Raw genomic sequence first — 7,500 nt, forward strand, 5'->3', positions numbered from 1 at the left:
ATTTGTTTAACGTTTTGGTTAACTACTGTTTTGTCTTATGTTTTGAGTGTGTGTGTGTGTGTGTGTGTGTGTGTGTGGCTTTTCTCTCTAGCCCCCTCTCCACCCCGGTTGGCCGAGGGGTGGACGGGTGTACTACTCCTGTAGGAGTTTGAAACAGTTTTTCTCTGGACCTTCACCCAGGCACTTGACTGACCTGCTTTTGCCGCTACTTTTGATTGATTAGCACTTGGAGGATTTTTGCATCCTGAATATATATTTTAGATCCAATCTTGTCTGCAGCTTCAGGATTTATCTTCTGATCACCCTGCTACGCCCTTGGTCCAGTTATTAAAGCCAAGGGGACCTCGTTGTCCAATGGTACGGTAATTATAACCCCCTTTATATGTGTTATATACACAACAATTTGTTTGGATCACGACCCGTGTGTTAATGGGCCCTTATCTTACGCCACCCAGTGTGTCTCCAGACGCGGAGTTCTGTAATTTGAGGCGATCGTGGCTTTATATTTCAAAGATTACCTTAGGATATATTAGCGTGTATATTTTAGGCTATTCTTTATTTTTGTCTTTCTCCTCCTTTCTTGACCCTCTTCTTTTGTGTTTGAGTGTGCTGAATTCTATTGTTAGTTAGCTGACTGATTTTTGCCTTGTGTTCAATTAAGTATAATTGGTTTTCATATTGTTTGTGTATTTAGAGGTTGAGGTGTCATTTCCTGTCAATATTTATGTATTAAATTAAGGAATTTTTCTCAGTGTTTATTTTCACCCCTGAATTGGTTTTGCACATGTTGAGTTATGAGACATGTAGGTCTCTGAGTAAGAAGGTGTTCGATTATAAGGAATTGTTTTCGGATGTACCAGGTCGAACGTCTGTCTTAGAGCATGACGTAGATGTTGGTAATGCCATGCCAGTGAAACTATCTCCATATAGATTAAGTCCTTTTAAGAATGAAGTTGTTGCAAAGGAGGTGGAATATATGTTAAAACACGGTTTGGTTGAACCACGCAAAAGTCTTTGGTCATCACCTGTGGTGTTGGTTAAGAAACCTGTTGGAGGGTTTCCTATGTGTTTTGATTACAGAAGAGTTAATGAAGTTACAAAATCTGATAGTTATCCTTTGCCATGGATAGAAGATTGTATAGATCACACGGGGAAGTCAATATATATAAGTAAATTTGATTTGTTAAAAGGTTATTGGCAAGTTCCTTTGTCGAAACGAGCAAGGGCCTTGTCAGCTTTCTTAACACCTCAAGGGTTGTTTCAATGTCGCGTTATGCTGTTTGGTTTGGAAAATGCCGCCACCATTTTTCAAAGGTTGATGAACATGTTGGTGTACGGTTTAGAAGGGTGTGTGGTTTATATTCATGACATTGTTATTTATAGTGATGATTGGAGCACTCATTTGTGTATAAACCCACCAATTTTCTTTTATTAAGGAATTTTTCTTTTATATGAACATAAGAAAGAGAAATATTCCTTCCCTTTAGCTTCCTGACTTGTCAAGTCCTTCATGGGGATGGGGGGGGGGGGGGTGTGTTGAGGTGTTGGTCATCCCGGTAACAGCCTCTCATTTTGCCCTATAGAGCCCTTCGGGTATCTTGTACCCCACTTTACCTATCGTGTTGCTAAATGCAGCTACTATCAATGCATGGATCATCTACAAGAGATTGAAGAAGGACAGAGGTCAACCAGTGATGGAGCGCAGACAATTCATGACGAAACTGGCAGAAGATTTGATGTTCCTTTGGGCAGTGGATCAGATGTCATTTCAAGGCATGCGGAGGAGGAATCACTGAGCAAAACCCCTGAACGTTACGTTAACGTAAAAAAATACAACTGCTGAACTGAATATAAGAGAACACTTAAAACTAAGGTACAAGGCTGATTTAAGAAAATAAACAATCAATAAATTACGTTAATTTGACATAGTGCATTAAAGAAAGCTGGTTTGGTGGTTAATTTCAATAAAAGTGAATTTGCAAATACGAAGGTTGTGTATTTGGGTCATGTAGTGGGAGATGGTAAGTTGCCCTAAACAATCAAATGTAGAGGCTATTGAAAAGATTTATGTCCTTAAGTGGCGGAGGGATATCAGGAAATTCTTAGGTTTGGTAGGATGCTACCGTAGGTTTGTGAAGAATTTCTCTGACATCGCTGATCTACTGACTAACCTATTGAAAAGGAGGGTAGCTTTTATTTGGACGAAGGAAACACAGAAGGCGTTTGAGAGTTTGAGGGGGGGATGCTCCTCAGCTTCCCCATTCTAAGGGCTTCGGATTTCAACCTCCCTTTTTCACTTGCCACTGACACAAGTAATGTTGGTGTTTGGGCGGTCTTATTACAGAATGATAAGCAAAGCATTTCTCACCCGGTCGCGTTCTTTTAGAAGAAATTAACCTCCGCTCAACGGAAATATTCGACGGCCGAGAAGGAAACACTCGCACTATCTTGGCTATTAATCATTTTTCTATCTATATCTCTCCTACAGGAACTCCTATAAAGATTATGATGGACCATAATCCATTGACCTTCATCAACAGAAACAAAATTAAAACCAACGTCTGATGCGAGGTAGTCTCATGCTGCAAGAGTGGAACCTGGTGTTAACTCATGTCCCGGGAAAAGATAACGTTGTGGCTGATGCTCTCTTTCACAGCGTTGAGTAGGGATTCTGGCAGAAGGGCTATGCAGATATTAAGGTAGTATCTGTATAGTTCTAGTTATGGTGTGTACTGTTGAAGTAGGTGCTTAAGTTTGTATGTAAAAGAGTAGACGAGTGTATAATGAATATGTATTAATCGTATTTTTTCTTTACAGGAGTTGTGTAAACGCCTAGGATTATAAAATTAGGAATGGTTTAATGTTAAGTTAAGGCTATAGGTGAAGGTAATAGATGATACCTGTCGTTCGAATTTTGTGACAATGTTGGTTTTAATGAAGGTTGGTGATATGTTATAATGCATTATGGAATAAGTGTTATCGGATAAAGATTGTTAGTATTGTAACTTTTATGTTACCGTTGTGTGTGGTACACAGGGATGTTGGTATTTGGTGGTCGTTGGGACTTGGTGCAAGACGGTTATATGATTAATTTTGTGACTAGGGTGCTAATCTGAGAGTACTTTGTCAGATGATGGCTACTAATTCGGGCCTTCTATGTTTTCAGGCATAACTACGCTTCAGGAAATTTTTGTGTGTTTGAACTGCACAGGGGAAAACTATGTTGGTTTTCTGTGTTGTCCAATGTTGGCGTGTGTACTATTCAGTAGGACACTTTCATAGTGATCTAGTGCGTGTTGCCACGGTGATATAGACAGGACTATTGTTTGTGAACATTTTTATAATGAGCGATGTGAAACACAAAGTAAGACAACGTTAAGTGTATGTAAAAATAGTTATGGCCTATGAACAGATATGTGGAATCCGGATTAGAGCAGTGTAGCTCGTAACTATGCACTTACATGAGAGCCTTGAAGCTCTTACGTTAAAAATTTGTTTTGTGTTGGTTATTGAGGTTATCTGTGTTGTAGACTCTCCGTTATATATTAATGATAGTGCCTTTATTGTAAGCTGTATCCTTGTTCCTTTGCCACCCTACCTTTTTTGGTATGTTTTATAAGTATTCTTAATTAGATAATTTTTCTTTTGCAGGTTTGTATGAAATCTTGCATTTCTGTGGATTGACTGTTATTGTTTCAGCATGTGATTATTTCATATTTTACGTTTATTTAAATTTGAATTTGAATAACACAATTTAAATTTTCTATCGGGAGAGGAGGTGTCATCTTGTAATTTAATTATTTTTAATCATGTTATTGGTTAAATATTGAATGTTATTGTATTAGTCTGTAAGTTTGTTTTCCTCCTCTCTGGCAGTTCATCTGTTTAGCGTTTTGGTTAACAACTGTTTTGTCTTTTTCATATTCTGAGGATGTGTGTGGCTTTTCTCTCTAGCGCCCCTCCACCCCGGGTGCCCGAGGGGTGGTGTACTACTCCTGTAGGAGTTTGAAACACCTGTTTTCGGGACTTTCACCCGGGCGCCTGACTAACCTGCTTTTGCCGCTGCTATTGATTGATTACCACTTGGAGGATTTTTGCATCCTGAATACATATTTTGGATCCACTCTTGTCTGCAGCTTCAGGATTCATCTTCTGATCATCCTGCTATGCCCTTGGTCCAGTTATTAAAGCCAAGGGGACCTCGTTGTCCAATGGTACGGTATTTATAACCTTCTTTATATGTGCTATATACACAACAATTTGTTTGGATCACGACCCGTGTGTTAATGGGAGTATTGGATCACAGGCGGCCCATGTGCTAATGGGAGTATAGCCAGCGCTGTGATTGGGCCTTTATCTTACAGCTACCCAGTGTTAGTCTCCAGACATGAAGTTTTTTACTTTGAGGAGATCACGGCTTTATATTTTAAAGACCACCCTAGCCCTTTAACGCCGATTGGACGTATTAAACGTCGATATAAATTGTCTGTTGGGTTTCGATTGGACGTATGGTACGTCGATATAAAAAAAGTTTTTTCAAAAATTCGCGGAAAAATAGTTATAGGCCTACTAGGCAAAAACTTTTGAATCACGCGCCTTGGGGGATGCCGGGAGCTCACGGATCAAGACGTTATTTTGTTTACAATCGTTACCCAGGCGCGCAAGCGCGAATTTCTTTCTTCTCGCACTAAAAAGCATCCGCGACACATCTCAGAAATTATTTTGCCACTTTGACATAATTTTTGCACCCTTTTTTATTAGCCGTTACATGGAGTATTATATATGAAAATGTGTGCAATGTCATGTAGAATACAACAAAAAACAACTCATGGTTGTAGCTTTTATCAGTGTTGAAATATTTTCATATAAATAACAAAAAGTGTTAAAATTTCAACCTTTGGTCAACTTTTACTCTACCGAAATGGTTGAAAAACGCAATTTTAGGCTAAAACTCTTATAATTTAGTAATATTCAATCATTTAACTTCATTTTGCAACAAATTGGAAGTCTCTAGCACAATATTTCGAATTATGGTGAATTTATGAAAAAAACTTTTTCCTTACGTCCGCGCAGTAACTCTTCCGAAAAAATCAAAGATTTTTTCGTCCGATTGTCGTAATGTTTGCACCATTTTAAATTAGCCGTTACATAAAGTTTTATATATGAAAATGTGCGCAATTTCATGTAGAATACATCAATAAGCCAATCCATGGATGTAGCTTTTATCAGTTTTGAAATATTTTCATATAAATAACGATGTGCCAAAATTTCAACCTTTGGTCAACTTTGACTCGACCAAAATGGTAAAAAAAAACGCAATTGTAAGCTAAAACTATTACATTCTAGTAATATTCAATCATTTCCCTTTAATTTACAATAAATTGGAAGTCTCTAACACAATATTTCGAATTATGGTGAATTTATACAAAAAAAAAAAACTTTTTCTTACTTTTTCTTTACGTCCGCGCGGTAACTCTTCCGAAAAAATCATAAATTTTTTCGTCCGATTGTCGTAATGTTTGCACCATTTTAAATTAGCCGTTACATAAAGTTTTATATATGGAAATGTGCGCAATTTCATGTAGAATACATCTTCAAACAACCCATGATTGTAGCATTTATCAGTTTTGAAATATTTTCATATAAATAACGATAAGTGCTAAAATATCAATCGTCGGTCAGCTTTGACTCGACCGAAATGGTAATAAAACGCAATTGTAAGCTAAATCTCTTACATTCTAGTAATATTCAATCATTTACCTTTATTTTGAAACAATTTGGAAGTCTCTAGCACAATATTTTGATTTATGGTGAATTTATGAAAAAAAATTTCCTTACGTCCGCGTGGTAACTCTTCCGCAAAAAAAAAACAGAAATTTTTTCCTCCGATTGTCGTAATGTTTGCACCATTTTAATTAGCCGTAACATAAGGTTTTATATATGAAAATGTGCGCAATTTCATGTAGAATACAACAATAAGACAATCCATGGTTGTAGCTTTTATCAGTTTTGAAATATTTTCATATAAATAACGATAAGTGCCAAAATTTCAACCTTCGGTCAACTTTGACTCTTCCAAAATGGTAAGAAAACGCAATTGTAAACTAAAACTATTAGATTCTAGCAATATTCAAACATTTACCTTTATTTTGCAATAATTTGGAAGTATCTAGCACAATATTTTGATTTATGGTGAATTTATGAAAAAAAAAATTCCTCACGTCCGCGCGGTAACTTTTCCAAAAAAAATCATAAATTTTTTCGTCCGATTGTCGTAATATTTGCACCATTTTGAATTAGCCGTTACATAAAGTTTTATATATGAAAATGTGCAGAATTTCATTTAAAATACAACTAAAAACAACACATGGATGTAGCTTTTATCAATTTTGAAATATTTTCGTATAAATAACGATAAATAGAAAAAATTCGTCCTTCGTTCAACTTTAACTCGACCGAAATGGTCGAAAACTGCCATTGTAAGCTACAACACTTACAGTCTAGTAATATTCAATCAATTACCTTCATTTTGCAACAAACGGGAAGTTTCTAACACAATATTTAGATTTAGGGTGAATTTTTGAAAACAGCATTTTTTTTACGTCCGCGCGTTACGAATTCATGCATCATTTTGTGATAATATTTTCTCTGTGTTGCCTTGATTGTTTTACAATGTGTTATATACCAAAATGATTGTAATTTAGTGTACATTACAACGAAAAAAATTAATTCGTTAGCTTTAACAGTTTCGCTCATAGCGCGATTTGTATACAATTATATATGACATTTTTTTTCGCGCTGTCATATATCCCAATATTTATATGTGATGATATTTTTTTTTTTTCATTTCTGATAATTGCATACTAAACTTCAGGCAATGAAAAAAGGAGCCAAAAATCAACTCTTAATCTTGAAAACTAAGCGTGCTGTTTTTTTTTGAAAAAATATTTTTTTTCGCTTCAGCGCTCACTCGCAAACGCCGCCGGCATACGGGAGATGATTTTTAAATTACCGCTTCGGCGTTTATGGGCTAGGATATATTAGCGTGTATTTTTTTAGGCTATTCTTTCTTTTGTTCTTTCTCCTCCTTTCTGGACCGTCTCCTTTTGTGTTTGAGTGTGTTGAATTCTATTGTTGTGTTCAATTAAGTATAATTGGTTTTCATATTGTTTGTGTATTTAGAGGTTGATGCGTCATTTCTGTCTTTATATTTAAGTATTAAATTAAGTAATTTTTCTCAGTGTTTATTTTCACTCCTGAATTGGTTTTGCACACGTTGGTTTATGGTGTTCTGGTACGATTTCACCTATTGCGAATTTCGTATCCTATATAGTGAATACATGCTGATATTATTCATTGAGCAGCATACTGATTTAGACTTTGGATGACGATTATTTGGCGGTTTATTTGTACGACGATTCTTTGGCTTACGCTTTGGATACTCGCCTTGGTCTGTTCTCTGCAGGTTCTCCAGTCACCTGCGACTCGAGTGTCTCCTGC

This window comes from Macrobrachium nipponense, chromosome 22 (genome assembly GCF_015104395.2).
Source record: "Macrobrachium nipponense isolate FS-2020 chromosome 22, ASM1510439v2, whole genome shotgun sequence".
NCBI lineage: Eukaryota > Metazoa > Arthropoda > Malacostraca > Decapoda > Palaemonidae > Macrobrachium > Macrobrachium nipponense.